The sequence below is a fragment of the Pongo pygmaeus genome, chromosome 11 (genome assembly GCF_028885625.2).
Source record: "Pongo pygmaeus isolate AG05252 chromosome 11, NHGRI_mPonPyg2-v2.0_pri, whole genome shotgun sequence".
Lineage (NCBI taxonomy): Eukaryota > Metazoa > Chordata > Mammalia > Primates > Hominidae > Pongo > Pongo pygmaeus.
The window spans coordinates 59,131,951-59,153,229 of NC_072384.2; the positions used below are offsets into that span (position 1 = coordinate 59,131,951).

The 21,279-nt window shown below is 38.5% G+C and overlaps 1 protein-coding gene across 43 annotated transcripts in view; it reads right to left on the bottom strand.

Moving 5' to 3' along the window:
* The window catches only part of BAZ2B (bromodomain adjacent to zinc finger domain 2B), a 396,738-nt gene that overhangs the window by 319,527 nt on the left and 55,932 nt on the right, over positions 1 to 21,279 (bottom strand). For 38 of the 43 annotated variants that reach the window (XM_063647532.1, XM_063647507.1, XM_063647531.1 and 35 more), the window contains exon 4: positions 1,986 to 2,124. The exons of 2 other annotated variants lie outside the window; for them this stretch is intronic. The gene's annotated coding sequence lies outside the window, so the exon portion shown is untranslated. Of the gene's footprint in view, positions 1 to 1,985; positions 2,128 to 21,279 lie in introns of all 43 variants that reach the window. 3 more of the 43 variants (XM_054477915.2, XM_054477912.2, XM_054477918.2) reach the window with 2 other exon arrangements.

Consider the following 21,279-nt stretch of genomic DNA (forward strand, 5'->3'; position numbering starts at 1 on the left):
TTAAAGAGTTACCAGCACACCTCTGTTGAGGTGGAGCAAAACTGCTAGCCCTTGAAGAGTGCACAGTCCAACTGAGAGGCATTCACACCCCAAAGCATCTGATACAATGTGATAACTACTCTAATATAAATATTCAAAGTAAAATGAGTACACAATTTACTTAGTAAGGAATGACTACTTTTTCTGGGTAGAGACAGGTGAAGGAGAATACATATCCTCAGTGTGTTAAAGAGGCCACCTGACAATGATTAAACCATGTTTGCATCATAGGTTGTCCTCATATATTATCTTCAGCATTAAAATTCATAATAGTTTAGCCCTGAAGGACAGTTTCAAGCTATTCATGGTACTACCACATGCCATTTGGGAAAGCTCCCTGAAATCACTAAAATGGCCTTTTTTAGGGCCATGAGGAAATGTTTTTATCTCATATCTGATTTTAAAAATTCATGACTACCTTCTCTCTTGACAGCCAGTATGTTTCAGGTTGGAAACCAGAGTTTTTATATTCACTGCCCATTTATTTTCACTGTATTCTTTTTTTTTTTTTTTTTTTTTTTTAGATAGAGTCTCACTCCATCACCCAGGCTGGAGTGCAGTGGCACGATCTCGGCTCACTGCAACTCTGCTTCCCAGGTTCAAGCAATTCTCATGCCTCAGCCTCCCGAGTAGCTGGAATTACCGGAACGTACCACTACATCCAGCTAATTTTTGTATATTTAGTAGAGACGAGGTTTTGGCATGTTGGCCAGGCTGGTCTTGAACTCCTGACCTCAGGTGATCTACCCACCTCGGGCTCACAAAGTGCTGGGATTACAGGTGTGAGCCACCGTGCCCGGCCATATTTTCACTGTATTCTAAAAAATATATACCCAAGGACCAAAATTCAATAATGAGTACAATTTTCACTACTACCTTTAATAAGAGAATCAAGATCAGAGTTCACATTTATAGACAATTATGTTCTAGGAATAGCACAGTGTGAGAATATTCTAGTGCAATTTCTTTAACGTAATGGTGATCTTTCTTATTCTATAGCTGCTGCTCTGTTAATACTGATCTCAACACATCATTTTTGGAAAACTTTTTTGACTCACAAAATAATCACAAGCCAATTTTTAAAAATCTCATCCCCTTTTTGCATGGATTTTCAATATGAAAGGAACAAGTTGTCAAGCACTTCCCCCCTTATATGAACCGCATATAGATCAAAGATTTGCTCATACCCTTGCCATAGAAAATCTGCATCCAACTGTAATGGTAATTATCCATTAGCATGCACATATTAGAATAACTGTGCTTTCATATTATATATTGTTGATATCATACTGTCCAAAAGTATCATGTGTATAAAGAATTTTGACGAGTTGATTTTTGCCTTCACTATAGACAAAACATTATTTCGCTGCTGGTTTAATGAATTTAGCAACTGTGTGGTTTTATGTCTGATTTTACTCTGAGGAGTGCAATACTGAATGATAACTTCCTTAGCTTTAGTTTCTTCTCCACCTTTGAAGACAAAAATACTAAAAAGCATTATTTTCTGCTTATTCTGGAAAGCGTTTACTGTTTACCGGAAATGTTTACTGAAAATGTCACTGAGTTTTGTTTAAAAGATAGTCAATGACTTTAAAATATCCCTAGCTTGAATGACTTACAATTACTTTTTAAAACTTCTCTCTTTTTCCCTCCATATATTTAATGAAGAGACAATCCAAAGAGAGGAGAATTATCTTTTGAGAAACAAAACAAGTGGCAGAAGTCACATGGCTACATGGTGCTACAAACAGGATTTTTTCAAATAGCAAAGAAAAATGGCCATACCATGAGAAGTTTAGTATGGCTAAAGTCTAGGAATAGAAAGAAGACATGTCAGCTGGAATTTTGTGGCAACTTTAATGTGCAGCTTTGGGTGGAGGAATGGGATTCAGCTGTTTGAGATTTTCTGGGAGGTTTGCCCTGTCTACTCAGGAAAGGGAACATACCTTGTTCTCACTGAGAGATAATCCTTGGAATTTAGATCATTCCCTCAATTCAGGAGTCCTGAAGCTTCTGCTTCTGCCAAGAAATCAGTGTTAATTCTTCACTTTTCAGCTTTTAGTCATCTCTTCTCAGCAGCTGTTTCTACTTTCACAGAATAAGAGAAAGAAAAATGTAAAAAAAAAAAAAAAAAAAACCCAAAACAAAAACTCCATAAATCGATTCCTCTACTATTTTAGGTATATTAATGACGAGTCTCAAGACCACAGCTTTTTCGGAGCAGATGTGGTCCTGGGCGCCATACTATGCTTCAGGAAATTTTCTATTTCTTTCCTTGGCTATCATCTTTTGAAATGTATGAAGAAATTCTATCCTGTTTGTTATTTCTGGTTGCTGCTGGTGAATAATTTGTTTCTTTTTTTTTTTTTTCTTGTCTGGTTCTGCTATTCTTCCCTTCCTCTTTTTAACATTGTTATAGTGCATATTTTTGGGTATCATAGGAGGACATTTCTGTAGCTTCTTTTTACCAGCTTTAAACAGGAGTCTCTTTTCCTAATTGAAAACATGCTTAATTGAAACCATGCAAATATCTAAAGCATTGTTTAGATAATAATGGTCTATAATGGCAAAACTGATAATCAAGAGGTATCTTACTCTTTAAAACAAAAAGTCCCTGGGCAACATAGGGAGACCCTGTCTCTATAAAAAATTAAAAAAATAGCCAGGTGTGGTAGCACATGCCTGCAGTCTCAGATACTAGGGAGGCTGAAGTGGGAGGATTGCTTAAGCCTGGGAGGTCAAGACAACAGTGAACCATGTTCATGCCACTGTACTCCAGCATGGGTGACAGAACAAGACTCCATCTCAAACAAAACAAAACAAAACAAATAGAAAAAACATAACATGGGTAATGGGGGGCAGAGCACGGTGGCAGAATAGAGGCCTACACTGCTCGACCCCCAAATGGAACACCAAATTTTAATAACTATCTGCACACAGAAAATCACCATCACAAAAACCAAAAGTAAGGTGAGCAATCACAGTACCTGGCTTTAACTTCATATTCCTGAAAGAGGCATTAAGGAGGGCAGGAGAGATGGTCTTGAATTGCCACTGCCTCCCCGCTCCCACCTCCTGACGGTAGTTGTGTTGCATGGAGAGAAACTCTCACCACTGTGGGGAGGGAGAATGCAGCTCCTGGGAGACTTATACTGAACTCAGTGATGCCCTGTCATAGTGGAGAATAAACCTGTGCTGGACTCAGCTGGCACCTATGCATGAAGGGAGCTTTTGGACTAGAGCATTTGGATCAGAACTAGACAGAGGGAAATCACTCATCGCGGTGGTCAGCACTTGAGTTTCTTGACAAGCCTCACCACTGTGGGCTGAAGTGCTCTGGGGTCCTAGGTAAACTTGAAAGACAGTCTAGGACACAAGGACTGCAATTCCTAGGCAAATCCTAATGCTAGGCTGGGTTTAGAGCCAGGGAACTATGGTGGCATGTGACCTAGGAAGATACTAGTTGGGGTGGCTATAGGAGTGCTTATGCCATCCCTCTCCCAATCCAGGCAATCCAGCTTGTAGCAATGAAGGTGACTTCCCTCCTTTTGCTTAAGGAGAGCTAAGAGTAATAAAGAGGACTTGGTCTTCCATATTGGAAACCAGCTCAATCACAATAGGATAGGGCACTGGGCAGAGTTGTGAGGCCCCCACTCCAGGCACTAGCTTCCAGATGACATTTCTAGACATACCCTGGGCCAAAAGGGAATCCACTACCTTCAAGGGAAGGACCCAGTCCTGGGAAGATTCATCACGTGCTGACTAAAGAGTCCTTGGGCTCTGAATAACCAGCAGCAATACTTGGGGAGTACACAGTGGGCCTCGGACTCTGAGATGTACTGGCTTCAGGTGGGACCCAGCACAATCCCAGCTGTGGTGGCTATGGTGGAAGACTCCTTCTGTTTGAGAAAAGTAGAGGAAAAAGTAAAGGGGACTTTGTCTTGCACCTTAGGTACCAGCTTGTACACAGTGGGGTAGAGCAACAAGCAGGCTCTAAGGGTCCCTAAGTCCAGGCCTAGGCTCTTGGAGAGAATTTCTGGACCTGCCCTGGGAGGGGCTCCAGAGGGGAGCCCACTGTCCTGAGGGTGAGTCCCAGGCCTGGCAGCATTCACCACAAGCTGATAAAAGAGTCCTTGGGCTTGAACTGAACATCAGCTGTGGCCTGGCAGAACCTGCCATGGACTGGTGGTGGTGCTGGCCACAAGGAGAAGCTCCCCTGCCTGTGGAAAGGAAAGGAAACACTGGGGAAGGTCTCTATATTGTGGTTTGAGTGCTAGCTTAGCCATAGTAAAATAAAACATCAGGTAAATTGCTAAGGCTTTTTATTTTTATTTTTTTCGAGACCCTCTGTCACCTAGGCTGGAGTGCAATGGCACGATCACAGCTCACTGCGGCCTCAACCTCCCACACTCAAGCAATCCTCCCACCACAGCCTCTCAAGTAGCTGGGACTACAGGTGCACACCACCATGCCTGAGTAATTTTTTTTGTATTTTTCTGTAGAGACAGGGTTTCACCATGTTGACTACACTGGTCTCGAACTGGTAAGCTCAAGCAATCCATCTACCTCAGCCTCCCAAATTGTTAGGATTACACATGTGAACCACCACACCTGGCTGTAAATTACTAAAGTTTTTGACTCCAATCCTTGGCTCCCAGACAGCATCTCTGGATATGCCAGGGACCTGGAGGAACTCGCCACCCTGAAGGAAAGGTCCTTGGGCAAGGCCCATTGCTGTGCTGGCTTCAGGTCTGACCCACTGCAGTAACAGTAGTGGTGGCTAGAAGAGTGCTTGCATCACCATACCCCCAGTTCCAGGTGACTCAGCACACAGAGAGAGACTCCATTTGTCTGGAAGAAAGTAAGAAAAAAGAACAAAAATCTCTGCGTGGTAATCAAGAGAATTCTGGCTCTTATCCACAACCACCAAGGTGATACCTTAGGCATGAGTCCACAAAAACCACAGCATTATTGGGCCTGGGGCCCAAGTCCCTTTGAATACCTAGAAAGACTTCTCAAGAACGACAGGCACAAACAAGCCCAGACTGTGGAGACTGTAATAAATACCTAACTCTTCAATGTTCAGACACTGATGAACATCTATAAGCATCAGCATCATCCAGGAAAACATGACCTCACCAAATGAACTAAATAAGACACCAGGGAACAATCCTGGAGAAAAAGAGATATACGACCTTTCAGACAAAGAATTCAGAATAGCTGTTGTGAGGAAGCTTCAAAGAATTCAAGATAACACAGATAAGTCATTCAGAATTCTACCAGATAAGTTTAACAGAGAGATTGAAATAATTTAAAAGAATCAAGCAGAAATTCTAGAGTTGAAAATGCAATTGACATGCTGAAGAATGCATCAGAGTTTTTTAATAGCAGACTTGATTAAGCAGAAAAAAAACAGTGAGCTTGAAGACAAGCTATTTAAAAATACAAAGTCAGAGGAGACAAAAGAAAAAAAATAAAAATACAATGAGGCATGCCTACAAGATCTAGAAAATACCATCAAAAGGGCAAATCTAAGAGTTACTGGCCTTAAAGAGGAGGTAGAGAAAGAGACAGGGGTAGAAACTTTATTCAAAGGGATATCAAAGAAATTCCCAAACTTAAAGACATCAACATTCAAGTACAAGAAGGTTACAGAACACCAAGCAGATTTAATCCAAAGAAGACTATCTCAAGAAATTTAGTAATCAAACTCCCAAAGGTCAAGAATAAATAAAATATTCTAAAAGCAGCAAGATAAAAGAAATAAACAGCATACAATGGCGCTCCAATATATCTGGCAGCAGACTTTTCAATGGAAACTTATAGGCCAGGAGAGAGTAGCATAACATATTTAAAGTGCTGGGAAAACACACACACACACACACACACACACACACACACACACACACAGCAAAAAAAAAAAAAAAAAAAAAAAAAAAAAACCACTTTTACCCTAGCATTCTATATCCAGCAAAAATATTCTTCAAATCAGGAAGCACAAATAAAGATGTTCCCAGACAGACGAAAGCTGAGGGCTTTCATCAAGACCAGACCTGTCCTACAAGAAATCTTACAGGGATTTCCTCAATCTGAAAGAAAAGGACATTAATAAGCAAGAAGAAATCATCTGAAGTTAAAAAACACTGGTAACGGTAAGCACATTAAAAAAACCCAGGATAGTATAACACTGTAATTGTGGTGTGTAAATTACTCTTAAGTAGAAAGAATAAATGATAAACCAATCAAAAATAATAACTACAAGAACATTTCTAGACATAGTTACAATGAAACAAGGAGAAACCACAAAAAGTTAAAAAGCAGGGAGATGAACTTAAAGTATATTGTTTTTATTAGTTTTCTCTCTCATATTTGTTTCTTTATGCAAGCAGTGTTAAGTTGTCATCAGTTTAAAATAGTGGGTTATAAGGTAGTATTTGCAAGTTTCACAGTACTGTCAAATCAGAAAACATACAATGGATGCACAAAAAATAAAAAGAAATTAAATCATACCACTAGAAAAAAATCAAACTAAAAGGAAGACAGGAAGGAAGGAGAGAAGGAGGAGAAGACCACAAAACAAATAAACAAACAAACCAGAAAACAAGTAGTAAAGTGGCAGGAGTTAGTCCCTACTTATCAATAATAACACTAAATGTAAATAGACTAAACTCTCCAATCAAAAGACACAGAGTAGCTGAATGGATTAAAAAAAATAAGACCCAGTGATTTGTTGCCAATAGGAAACACACTTCACCCATAAAGATACACATAGACTGAAAATAAAGGGATGGAAAAAAACATTCATTTGGTGCCAATGGAAACCAAAAGAGCAGGAATAGCTATATTGACATAGACAAAATAGATTTCAAAACAAAAACCACAAGAAGAGGTACAGAAGTTCATTACATAATCAGAAAGGTTCATTCAGCAAAGGATATAATAATTCTAAATACATATATACCCAACACTGGAGCAGCCAGATATATAAAGCAAATATTATTAGAACTAAAGAGAGAGATAGATTCCAATACGATAATAGTGAATTCAAAATCCCACTTTCAGCATTGGACAGAACTCCCAGACACAAGATCAACAAAGAAACATCAGACTTAATCTGCTATACACAAAAAATCGGCCTCATAGCTATTTACAGAACATTTCATGCAACAGCTGCAGAATATACATTCTTCTTCTTGGCATAGGAATCATTCTCAAGGATAGACCATAAATTAGGTCACAAAACAAATCTTAAAACATTCAAAAAAAACCTGAAATAATATCAAATATATTCTCTAACCACATGGAATAAAACCAGAACTCAGTAACAAGAGGAATTTTGGAAACTATACAAACACATGAAAATTAAACAATATGCTCTTGAAAGGCCAGTGTGTCAATGAAAAATTAAGAAGGAAATTGAAAGCTTTCTTGAAACAAATAATGGAAACACAACGTATCAAAACCTATGGAATACAGTGAAGGCAGTAGTAAGAAGGAAATTTATGGCTGTAAGTACCTACATCAAAAACAAGAAAAACTTCAAATAAATAACCTAATGATGCACCTTAAAGAACTGGAAAAGCTCAGCATCATAAGACAGGATGAAACATTAAAAAAAAAAAAAAAGAACTAGAAAAGCAATAGCAAATCAAATCCAAGATTAGTAGAAGACAAGAAATAATAAAGCTCAGAGAAGAAATAAATGAAATAGAAATGAAGAAAACAAAACAAAAAATTAGCAAAACAAAAATTGTTTTTTGAAAAAAATAAACAAAATTGACAAACCTTTAGACAAAGAAAAAAAACCCAAATAAATAAAATCAGAGATGAAAAAGGAGACATTACAACTGATATTGCAGAAATTCAAAGGATCATTAGTGTCTACCAGGAGCAACTATATGCCAATACATTGGAAAATCTAGAAGAAATGATTTATAGCCACACTGTCTTCCACAATGGTTTAACTAATTTACACTCCCACTAACAGTGTAAAAGCATTTCTTTTTCTCCACAACCTCGCCAGCATCTGTTATTTTTTGACTTTTTAATAATAGCCAGTCTGACTGGTGTTAGTATCTCATTGTGGTTTTGATTTGCATTTGTCTAATTATCTGTGATGTTAAGCTTTTTTCCACGATTGTTGGGCACATGTATGTCTTCTTTTGAAAAGCGTTTGTTCATGTCCTTTGCCCACTTTTTAGTGGGTTTTTTTTCTTGTAAATTTGTTTAATTTCCTTATAGACGCTGCATATTAGACCTTGTCAGATGCATAGTTGGCAAAAATGTTCCCTCATTCTGTAGGCAGTCTGTTTACTCTGTTGATAGTTGCTTTTGCTATGCACAAGCTCTTCAGTTTAATTAAATGCCATTTGTCAATTTTTCCTTTTGTTGCAATTGCTTTTGGAGTCTGGTCATGAAATCTTAGCCTGTGCCTATCTCCTGAATAGTATTGCCTAGGTTGTTTTCCAGGGTTTTTAGTTTTGGGTTTTACATTTAATTCTTTAATCCATCTTGAGTTGATTTTTGTATATGGTGTAAGGAGGGGGTCCAGTTTCAATCTTCTGCATATGGCTAGCCAGTTATCCCAACATTGTTCTTATTTTGAAATTATAAACATACCTTAGTTATCTCTCAAATATAATATTATTTTCATATTTTTCCTTTTTTCTCCTCTGCTCACAAGGTAAACTCAGTATCACAATGTTTGCACATTTAGGTACATATTCCCTCTAATATAGACATAAATAATTCTACCAGTGAAGCGTTAATCTACTTAGAATCTTTCCTTGTATCATTCAACTCCCTTTTATCTAATTCTGAAATTTTTCTATTTTAGTTTGCATTTTCTGCTCAAGTTCTATTAAGATCAAGCTTACTCTTTAACTTTATAGCAGAAATTGAAAATGTGGATTTTCTTCTACTTAATTTTCAGTGTTATACACATTGAATTTTGATGAGAATGTTTCTCTTGTTCTACAGTATGTTTTCCATAGATTGATTGTTTTCTATTTTCTTTTTCTTTTCTTTCTTTTTTTTGAAACAAAGTCTCGCTCTGTCACCTAGGCTGGAGTGCAATGGCACCATCTTGGCTCACTGCAACCTCTGCCTCCTGGGTTCAAGGGAGTCTCCTGTCTCGGCCTCCCAAGTAGCTGGGATTACAGGTGCCAGCCACCACACCTGGCTAATTTTTGTATTTTTAGTGCAGATGGGGTTTCATCATGTTGGCCAGGCTGGTTTTGAATTGCTTGCCCTCAAGTGATCCACCTGCCTTGGCCTCCCAAAGTGCTGGGATTACAGGTGTGAGCCAGTGTGCCCAGCCAAAATATTCTTAATAATTAATGGGGGAAATTATAATTGTCCTGTGACTTTTACTAATTTTTGGCAAAACATGGAAAACTTTCCTAATGTAGGAATAAATTATAGAAAAATGAAAAAAGATTACAACTAATATTTATTTTGTATGAAATAATTTAAAACATTAAAAAAAGAATTAAAATGTTTTATCTTTGTTAAAAATCCTATCAAGAGTAGGATGAACAGTGCTTCCCTTCTTCTCCTATAAATTAACGTAGGGAATGTTCACCTTTTCTAAGCCTCGGTGAATTTCATACTCCTTTCTAAGTATGGATCACGTTCCATCACTTTATCCCTTGTGTTTTCAATATTATCGAGTATCTCATGAGTTATCTTGAAACTTTTTTGCTGTATCACTTTCCTTGGGACATCTTAATACTTTTCCTCACAATCACTTTCTTCATTTATGTTGATAACTTCACCAATACTAAGTTCCTGACTTAATATCTAGAATCTTTTGAATGACAGCAATGTCAACATTTTCATAATTAGCTATTTTTTCTATAACTCCATTTATGATAGACTTGAATATCACTAATGGCAATATCACATTTTACTTGTTTGCTTCACTTTCATCTTTGTGAGTGTATTTGTCTGCTTGGGTTGCCACAACAAAATACAATACACTGGTGGTTTAACCCGCAAAATTTTTTTCTTATAGTTCTAAAAGCTGGTTAAGTCCAAGATCAAGGTCATGGTAAGATTGGTTTCATTCTGAAGCCTCTTCTCTTGGCTTATACGCAGCCACCATCTTGCTCTTTCCTAATATGGCATAGGTGGAAAGTGAGCTCTCTATCATCTCTCCTTATAAAAACACTAATCCTATCAGATCAAGCCTCATTCTTACAATCTCACTTACCCTTACAGGCCCCATTTCCAAAAACAGCCACATTGGAGTTTAGGGCTTCAACATATGAACTTTCAGGGGATCTAAATATTCAACCCAACATTCCATCCATGGTCCCCCGTAATTCATATCCTTCTCATATGCAAAATACATGCCTTAAAAGTCTTAACTTGGCTGGTGCGGTGGCTCATGCCTGTGATCCCAGCACTTTGGGAGTCCGAAGTAGGTGAATCACCTGAGGTTAGGAGTTAAAGACCAGCCAGGCCAACACGGTGAAATCCCGTCTGTACTAAAAATACAAAAAATTAGCCAGGTGTCCGTGGCGGGCACCTGTAATCCCAGCTACTCAGAAGGCTGAGGCAGGAGAATCACTTGAACCCAGGAGGCAGAGGTTGCAGTGAGTGGAGAATGTGTCATTGCACTCCAGCCTGGGTAACAAGAGTGAAACTCCATCACAAAAAAAAAAAAAAAAAAAAAAGTCTTAACTCATTCAAGCATCAACTCAAACATCTAAAGCCCAAGTCTCATTTAAATATTATCTAACCTGGGTATAGTGGCTGTCACATGTATTACTAGCTACATGGAGGCTGAGACGGGAGGATCTCTTGACCTCAGGAGATAAGACGCTGCAGTTAGCTATGATTATGCCACTGCACTACAGAGCAAGACCCCATCTCTAATAAAGGATTAAATAAGTATCATCTAAATCAGATATGGGTGAGACTCAAGGTACTATTCATCTTGAGGAAAAATTCTTCTTCAGCTATGAACTTGTGAAATGAGACAAGCTATATGCTTTAAAAATACAGTGGTGGGCTATGCATAGGATAGACATTCCCATTCCAAAAGGGGGAAGTAGGGAAGAAGAATATGATGGCAGGTCTCTAGCAACTCTAAAACCTAGTAAGAAAAACTTCACTGATAGTAAGGCTGGAGATAAGTGTGTTTGGCTTGATATCCCACCTTCCAGGCCTACTGGGATGGCAATATCATGCCAACAGCTGTTTGGTCTGATCCTGCATGCACCCGTGGCTCTCTGTGAGGGCATTACCCTCTGAAACCAACTAAGAAGCTGTCTTATCCCTTAGGCTAGTGCTGGTAGTAGCAGCCCTCATGATTTCTGAATCACCTTTGGTGTTATTCTTCCCTTTCCTTGAGAATAGTGCACATTTGCAGCTGAACAGCTCTACGTTCCTGCCCGGTAGAATTCAAGAAGTCTGAAAGCCTTCCTTCATTCTGTCTTGTCTTTCTCTGTCCTCAGTTCAAACTGGCAGTGTCTTTGTTGTTATAAATTGCATTTCTATTCCTAGCTTCTGCTGAGATTGACGAATACACCCAGGAGGCGCACCCACTATTTCTTTATCAGGTGGTTCTTCAGCCATACCACACTTCCTGTTCTCTTCAGAACAAGTTTTGTGCAGTATGGATAGGCTAAGAATTTTCCCAATCTCCATCTTCTGATAACTTTTTCCTTAATAATTCCTTTTTCATTTCTTGCCTCTCATATTTTACTATAAGTAGTAAGGAGGACCTATGCTACATTTTCAATACTTGGCTTTAAAAATCACCTCTGGGCCAGGCACAGTGGCTCACACGTGTAATCCCAGCATTTTGAGAGCCCAAGGCAGGTGGATTGCTTGAGCCCAGGAGTTCGAGACCAGCCTGGGCAACATGGTGAAAACTTGTCTCTACAAACAATAAAATTAGCCGGGCATGGTGGCATGCGCCTATAGTCTCAGCTACTCAGGAGGCTGAGGTGTGAGGATCACTTGGGCCTGGGAGGTAAAGGTTGCAGTGAGCTATGATCACGCCATTGTACTCCAGGCTGGACGACAGAAAGAGCCCTGTCTCTAAAAAAAGGTTTTTTTTAAAATCACCTCTGCTAAATGCCCAATTTCATTGCTTCAAATAGTGGTCCCTAACCTTTTCGGCACCAGGGACCAGTTTCGTGGAAGACAATTTTCCCACAGATGGAGCAAGGTGGGAGGGTGCCATGGTTTCAGAATGAAACTGTTCCACCTCAGATCATCAGTCATTAGTTAGATTCTCATAAGTAGTGTGCAACCTAGATCCCTCCCATGCACTGCTCACAATAGGGTTCACGTTCCTCTGAGAATCTAATGCCACTGCTGATCTGACAGGAGGTGGAGCTCGGGTGGTAAAGCTCACTCAACTCTGCTTACCTCCTGCTTGTGTGGCCCAGGTCCTAATTATCGGGGAACCTGCCCCCGATAGTCACGTAGGTTCTTTTCTATTTTCCCTAAGCGTCAGCCAGGTTGAAAAATAAAGGGACAAAGTACAAAAGAGAGAAATTTTAAAGCTGGGTGTCCGGGGGAGACATCACATGTTGGTAGGTTCCAGAATGCCCCCTGAGCTGTAAAACCAGCAAGTTTTTATTAGTGATTTTGAAAGGGGAGGGAGTGTATGAATAGGGTGTGGGTCACAGAGATCAGGTACTTCACAAGGTAATAGAATATCACAAGGCAAATGGAGGCAGGGCGAGATCACAGGACCACAGGACTGGGGCGAAATTAAAATTGCCAATGAAGTTTCGGGCACCATTGTCATTGATAACATCTTATCAGGAGACAGGGTTTGAGAGCAACCGGTCTGACCAAAATTTATTAGGCGGGAATTTCCTCACCCTAATAAGCCTGGGAGCACTATGGGAGACTGGGGCTTATTTCATCCCTACAGTTTTGACCATAGAAGATGGCCACACCCAAGGGGGCCATTTTAGAGGCCCACCCTCAGGGGCGCATTCTCTTTCTCAGGGATGTTCTTTGCTGAGAAAAAGAATTCAGTGATATTTCTCCCATTTGCTTTTGAAAGAAGAGAAATATGGCTCTGTTCCGCTCGTCTCACCGGCAGTCAGAGTTTAAGGTTATCTCTCTTGTTCCCTGAACATTGCTGTTATCCTGTTCTTTTTTCAAGGTGCCCAGATTTCATATTGTTCAAACACACATGCTCTACAATTTGTGCAGTTAATGCAATCATCACAGGGTCCTGAGGCGATATACATCCTCCTCAGTTTACGTACGAGATGACAGGATTAAGAGATTAAAGTAAAGACAGGCATAAGAAATCACAAGGGTATTGATTGGGGAAGTGATAAGTGTCCATGAAATCTTCACAATTTATGTTCAGAGATTGCAGTAAAGACAGGAGTAAGAAATTATAAAAGTATTAATTTGGGGATCTAATAAATGTCCATGAAATCTTCACAATTTATGTTCTTCCGCCATGGCTTCAGCCGGTCCCTCTGTTTGGGGTCCGTGACTTCCTGCAACACTAATAGGCCATGGACTCATACCAATCTGCAGCCAGGGGTTGGGGACCCCTGGCTTAAAAATTCTACTTACTGCAAAATACTAGAACATAATTCAAACAAGATTTTTGCCCCTTTATAACAAGGATTGCCACCTGTTCCTCTTTTACACCTGAGAGCTTACCAGAATGGCCTTTAACATACATATTTCTACCATTCTAACATTCTATTCATGATTATTTATGTGTTCTCTTAAAGATGGATGCTTTCTCTCCTGCTCTGCTGTTTTCCTTCTGAGCCCTCACCACAATCGTTCATTAAACATATATATTTCTAGGATGCATCTCAAAACTTCCAGCCTCTACACTTACCCAGTCCCAAAGCCACTTCCACATTTTAGGTATTTGTACAGGAGAACCCCACATCTTGGATCCAAAATCTATATTAGTCAGGATTCTCCAGAGAAACGAAACCAAAAGGATGTATGTATAAAGATATTTATTATAAGGAATTCACCCATACAATTATGTATTAATCCCAAGACCTACAGTCAGCAAATTGGAAACCCAGGAGAGACAATAATTTAAGTGTGAAAGCTGGCAGACTCAAGACCCAAGAAGAGCCAATGTTTCAGTTCAAGTCTGAAGGCAAGAAAAGTCCAGTCTCCCAGCTCAACAGTTACGCAGGAGTCATTTCCTCTTACTCACAGTAGGATCAACGTTTTTGTTCTATTCAGGCCTTCAACTGATTCACATCCATGTTAGGGAGAACAATCTCCTTTACTCAGTCTACTGATTCAAATGTACATTTCATATAAAAACACTCTCAGAGACACTCAGAATAATGACTGACCAAATACCTGAGCACTCCATGGCCCAGATTAATTGATACATAAAATTAACCATCACAGCTAGCCAATTCCCTTGATTATTCATTTTGGTAAAATGTCATGTAGATTTATTACTGCGAGACAAGAAGACAACACAACTACATGCTTTGCTGTCTGTGCATGAACTGAACAACGACCAATAAAATAAAAAAATCACCACCAGACGACTTTGAAAAAGTAATGTGACGGGTCACTGATCATGCCATGCATCTGTTATTTATAATGATTTGTGGACTGAAGAGCTAGCAGCAAACATTTTACTTTATGCAATTATTCATAATAAATATTCTGTGGTAAATTTAAAGGTTTTTAGGGGATGGATGAGATTTAACTGAAGTATGCTGACTGAAATTTTTGCATACTGGAACCATGCAAAGTAAGAACTTATTGTAATTTGCATACAACAAATTGCACATATTTAAAATGCATAATTAGATCATTTTGTCACACGTATATACTTGTGGAAACCTTAACATAGTAAAGATTATGGATATATCCTTTACCTCCAAAGTTTCCTCTTGCCCTCCTCCACCACTTATTTATTTATTTGTTTGTTTGTTTGTTTGTTTATTTATTTTTGAGAAAGAGTCTCACTCTGTCATCCAGGCTGGAATGCAGCAGCATGATCTTGGGTCACTGCAACCTCCACTTCCCAGGTTTAAGAGATTCTCCTGCCTCAGCCTCCCAAGTAGCTAGGGTTACAGGCACATGCCACCATGCCCAGCTAATTTTTGTATTTTTAGTAGAGATAGGGTTTCAGCATGTTGCTTAGGCTGGTCTCAAACTCCTGACCTCAACTAATCCACCTGCCTCAGCCTCCCAAAGTGCTGGGATTACAGGTGTGAGCCACCGCATTCAGCCCCTCTTGCTCCTTTATAGTGCTTCCCCCCACTCTTCCATGTTACCCAACTCCATGGATCCCATGCAATGACTGATTTGCTTTCAATCACAATAGATTACTTTGCATTTTTGGAAGTTCATATAAATAAGATCATATATTATGTATTCTTTTTTGTCTGGCTTCTTCCATTCAGTATAATTTTCAGATTCACTCATTGTTTTCATGTTTAAATTATTCATTCTCTTTTATTGCTAAATTGTATTTCATTATACAGATAACAGGTTTTATTTACCTACTCTTCGGTTAATATTTAGATTTTTTTCTACCTTTTAGCCATTACAAATCATGTTGCTATGAACGTTCATATAAGAAATTTTACACAGACTTATGTCATTACATCTCCTGGGTATATACCAAGGAGTGGAATAGCTGGATCATATGGTAGGTATGTATTTAATTTTTTAAAAAAACTGCCAAACTGTTTACCAAAGTGGCTATAACATTTTACATTCCCACCAACAGTGAATAAGTACTCCACATATCCCACATCCCTAGCCAAAATGAGGGGGTAGTTTGTTTTTTAAATTTTAGTCATTCTAATAGGTGTGTGGTGTTATCTGATTGTGGTGTTAATTTGCATTTCTCTAATTACTAATGATGTTGAGCATTTTTATATGTTTATTTGCCACCCTTTTATATTTTTTGGTGAAATGTCTGTTCAACTCATTGGCCATTTTAAAAATTGTGTTATATGTTTTCTTATTATTGAGTTTTGAGAGTTCTTTATACATTTTGGATACAAGGCCTATACAGCTCACCATAATGTAGAATCAGGGGAGCCCTGAGCTTGTTTTCCTGCAACTAGATCGTCCCATCTGGGGGTGATGGGAGACACTGACAGATCATCAGGCATTAGATTCTCATAAGGAGTGCACAACCTAGATCCCTCATATGCACAGCTCACAATGGGGTTTGTGTTCCTGTGAGAATCTAATGCTGCCACTGATCTGACAGGAGGTGGAGCTCAGGCAGTAGTATGAGTGTTGGGGAGTGGCTGTAAATACAGATGAAGCTTCTCTTGCCCACCACTCACCTCCTGCTGTGCGGCCCAGTTCCTAACAGGTCACAGACCAGGACTGGTACCAGTCCATGGCCCAGGGGTTGGGGACCCCTGCTGTAGGTCATATGTCTTTTTTTTCCTCAAGCTGCTTTCAAGATTTTCTCTTATTACTATTTGTGAACAATTTGATGGTGACCTACACTGATGTAGTTTTCTTCATGTTTCTTGGTTTTTGGTTTGAGTTTCTTCAGTCTCTGGGTTTAAAGCTATCATCAAATTTGGAAAAACTCAGCTATGATTTCTTCAAGTATTTTTTTCTGCCTTCCCTCCCTTAAAGGGGTCCCATTACAAACATATTATGCTATATTTCTAGTTGAATACAAGTGATGCACATCTGTTATTTATGAAGGTGTCCCACAGCTTAGTGCTGTTCTATTCATTTTTTAATAATTAATTCTTCTCTTTACGCCTTCCTTTGAATGTTTTCTATTGTAATTTCTTCAAATTCACCAATCTTTTCTTCTACAAGATATGACCTCTAGTTAATCCCATCTTCTGTGTTTTCCATCTCAGACATTATAGTTATCAGCACCAGAAGTTTGTTTTGGATTTCTTCTATATTATTCATTTTTTTACTTAACATGTTTGATCTTTCCTCCAGCTTTATCTTACATACAGAATACAGTTATAAGAAGTTTTGGTATCCTTATCTGTCAATTTTACAATTTTAGTCTTTTTTTTTTTTTTTTTTTGTGCTTGTTTCCATGCCTGCTAGTTTTTTTACTGGGTGTCATATATTGTGAATTTTATCTTGTGAGGTGCTGAACATTGTCTGCATTACTATAAAGATTCCTGGGCTTTTTTTCTGGGTTGCAGTTAAATTGGAAACGATTTAATCCTTTCAGGTCTTGCTTTTAAGATATGTCAGACAGAACCACAGGAGCATTTAAGTTTAGGGCTAAGGATTCCACACTGTTGATGCAAGATCTTTTAAAACATTGTACCCAATGCTCCATAAATAGTGAGGTTTTCTAGTCTGGTAGGTGGCAAAAGGCACCATTCCTATTCCTGTGAGAACTGCGTACACTCTTCCCTCTTCTAAACCTTTTCAGTGGTTCTTTCCCTAGCCTTGGGTAGCTCCCTCATATTCATATACTGATTAGCACTCTACTGTAAACATGACAAGGATCTTCTGCAGATCTCTGGAGTTCTTGTAGTGACTCTCACCACTTCAGCACTGCACCCTGTGATATCTAGTGACTTTGGTCGCTACAGACTATCATCAATGTCTCCTCAAGTCATGAGTCTTTGAGTGCTTACCTCTGTTCCCCTTTTCTGTGGCAGAGCCTGGAAAGTCTCTCACAGCAGTAAGCTGACACCATAATAGGGCCAACCTTGTTTGATTAATGTCTCTCAGAAAACAATGTCCTTTGTTGCCCAATGCCCAATGTCTTAAAAGCCACTTGTTTCACATACTCCTATTCTTTATTTCAGGTAGCAGGTTAAATTTTGTCCAGTTACTCCATCTCATCTAGAAATATAAGATCCTATTCGTTTATTTTTAATTGATAAAAATTCCTTTTATTAACTAGCCTTAAAATTCCTTAAAAAAAAATGTGATTATAATCTCCAGCACATAATGTTATCAAGATACTTTCTTTCCTCACTTATGTGGGGAATCATATATCCAAGAATTGCAATGCACTTATTTTACCATTACTCTTACATTGTGAATATACAAAAAAATAGAAATGGGTTGGTACAGTATTATGGCCATCTTAAAAACGAGTAATGAGATGGCTATAGAGCCTTCTGATTATTACAAACCTCATTTCAATCAAGGGGAGTTAATAGAAGGAGAAAAAGTTTCTCTCTTTTTCAAGGACCAGAACTGATATTATTTTATGAGGAAAAGTATGTGATTTATGTTTTTTCTCATCCCAGCTCTCTCCTTAGTGTTAGTGAAAAAACCTTGTATATTCTCATAATCACTTTTCTGCCAATCTTAATCTTTGGCAGTAATGTAGGTTTTCATTTATTATGTTTTCAAGGGTACATTCATGGAGTCAGCTATGTCAGGATTGCTAGGAAGATATAATTTTTTGAGGTTTTAAAACATTATTGAAATATAATTAATTTACCATAAAACTTACCCCTTTAAAATATATAATTTAGTACTTTTTAGTCACAAATTTGTACAATCATCACTACAGATTTTCATCACCCACAAAAGATACCCCACACCCATTACCCATCATTACTGACTCCCCTCTTCCCCCAGTTCCTGAAAAATATGTGGAATTTGCCTATTCCACATATTTTATATAAATGGAGCCATAAAATATGTGGTCTTTTGTGACTAGCTCCTTTCACATAGTGTAAGTTTTCAGAGTTGATCCATATTGTAGCATGTATTGGTACCTCATTCTGTTTCATTGCTGAATAATATTTCATTATATGAATAGATCACATTTTATTTTTCCATTCATCTATTAGTGAATATTTAAATTGTTTCAAATTTTGAGCTACTATGAATAATACTGCTATAAACATTCATATACACATTTTTCTGTGAAAATGTATTTATTCCACTCTTTTGGGTATATACCTAGAAGTAAAACTGCTGAGTCATATAATAACTATAATTTTCTGAGTAACTGACAGACTGCTTTCCAAACTGGCTATACAATTTTACTTTCTCCCCAGCAATGTACAGGGATGCTAATTTCTCTCCATCTTTACCATCACTTGTTACTCTCTCTTTTTTTTTTTGAGATGGAGTTTTGCTCTTGTTGCCCAGGCTGGAGTGCAATGGCATGATCTTGGCTCACTGCAACCTCCACCTCCCAGATTCAAGTGATTCTCCTGCCTCACCCTCCCATATAGCTGGGATTATAGGCGTGCGCCACAACACCTGGCTAATTTTGTATTTTTAATAGAGACAGAGTTTCATCATGTTGGCCAGACTGGTCTCAAACTCCTGACCTCAGGTGATCCACCCACCTCAGCTTCCTAAAGTGCTGAGATTACAGGCATGAGCCACCGTGCCTGGCCACTCTCTATCATTTTGATTACAGCCAATCTAATGGGCACAAAGTGGTATCTCATTGTGGTTCTGATTTGCATTTCCCTATAATTAATGATGTTGAACATGCAAGAAGTATTTTTTTTTTTTGAGACAGTTCTTGCTTTATTGCCCAAAGGCTTCATGCATTGTTGAGTGGTATAAACATGATTTACTAACAGCCATTACCTCCTGGGTCAAGTGATCCTCCTGCCTCAGCTCCCAAGAAGTTGGAACTACACGTGTGTGGCACCATGCCTGGCTAATTTTTTTGTTTTTGTAGAGATGGGGTCTCACTCTGTAGCCCAGGCTGGTCTCAAACTCCTAGGCTCAAGCAATTTTCCTATCTTGGTCTCCTAAAGTGCTGGAATTACAGGCATGAGCCACTGTGCCTGGCCCAAATGTCCTTTTTTATTTTTATTTTTATTTTTTTTTGAGGTAGAGTCTCACTCTATCACCCAGGCTGGAGTTCAGGGGCGCCATCTCAACTCACTGCAACCTCCGCCTCCTGGGTTCAAGTGATTCTCCTGCCTCAGCCTCCCAAGTAGCTGGGATTACAGGTGCACACCACCATACTCGGCTAATTTTTTATACTTTTTGGTAGAGACAGGGTTTCACCATGTTGGCCAGGCTAGTCTGAACTCCTGACCTCAAGTGATCCACCCGCCTTGGCCTCCCAAAGTGCTGGGATTACAGGCGTGAGCCACCACACCTGGCCCCAAGTGTCCTTTTTAGTTAACCTCCCACAGCACCTTTTTATTAAAAATTCTGTAAGAATTTTACCTAACAAATATTCAATAAACATGTGATATTACTATTCTTTTTCAAAAATCATTTCTACAACATTTATTCTATTAAACTATTTTGGAATTTATTCAAATGTATACCCAACCTCACATATGCAGCTGACCCAGATATTCTATAATTCTTTTAATAGAATATATCAAAAAGTTGGAAAGAATCGTATCTTATAGGTTTTGTGTTACCTAGTACCTCTAAACAAAACTTGGGATAGTCTTTGCTCGGCATCCTAGAAATCAAAACAACTTGAAACTGAATTTTACAAGTGAAAAAGATCCTAAAGAAAACCTGGATCTTCTGGCTTATATGATACATGATGTAATTACACATAAGGTTCAGTGAATTCTAAAATCATTTAGCTAATTATTGACATGGTTGTCACTAAAATCTAGATATGCTGACTTCTATATTAGTGTTCCTTCTAATGGAATTATTGACAAACTCAAATAATAAAAGATTTATCATGAAACAATGGCAAGGGCAATGGACTAGTAATCAGAAAATGTGCTTGTATCTTACAACATTTGGTTGAGCCTATAGAATACTAATTTAACCTCTGTACCATATCTTCATCAAACAGGAGATTCTACTAGATAATCTCAAATTCTTCCACATTTAAAAGATTCACTGGAATATAAAAAAGCATTAAGTAGACTTGGAAGTTAACACCCAAAAAAGAGTACAGGAGCTTTAAACAACAATAAGCCAAAACCTTAGTGGAATTTTTCCTGTTATAATAGTGGGAATGCAATCAGAAATATATTCTATCAACAAGAGAAGCTCGGACTAACATAGGCAGGACAAGAACTCAACTCTCATTACATGTTGTAATATATTGATCAATAAAAAGACAGCCGTTTCCCAACTGCACGGAGTAATATTCTGAGGAAACCAGAATGAGAAGCCTGCCAAAGATTCCACCATAGCCTCTTTTCTCTGTTATATCTACAGAGTTTACAACTTCCAGCATGTAACACATAAAGAAGCAGGAGCACAGGGTTGAAATATACGATATATGTTGGTAGTAGACAAAGGATGGAAAGATAGGCTTGAATATATCACATATTATCAAAGCACTGTGAACTGAGATCTGACTAATTTAGACAGAGAACCCAA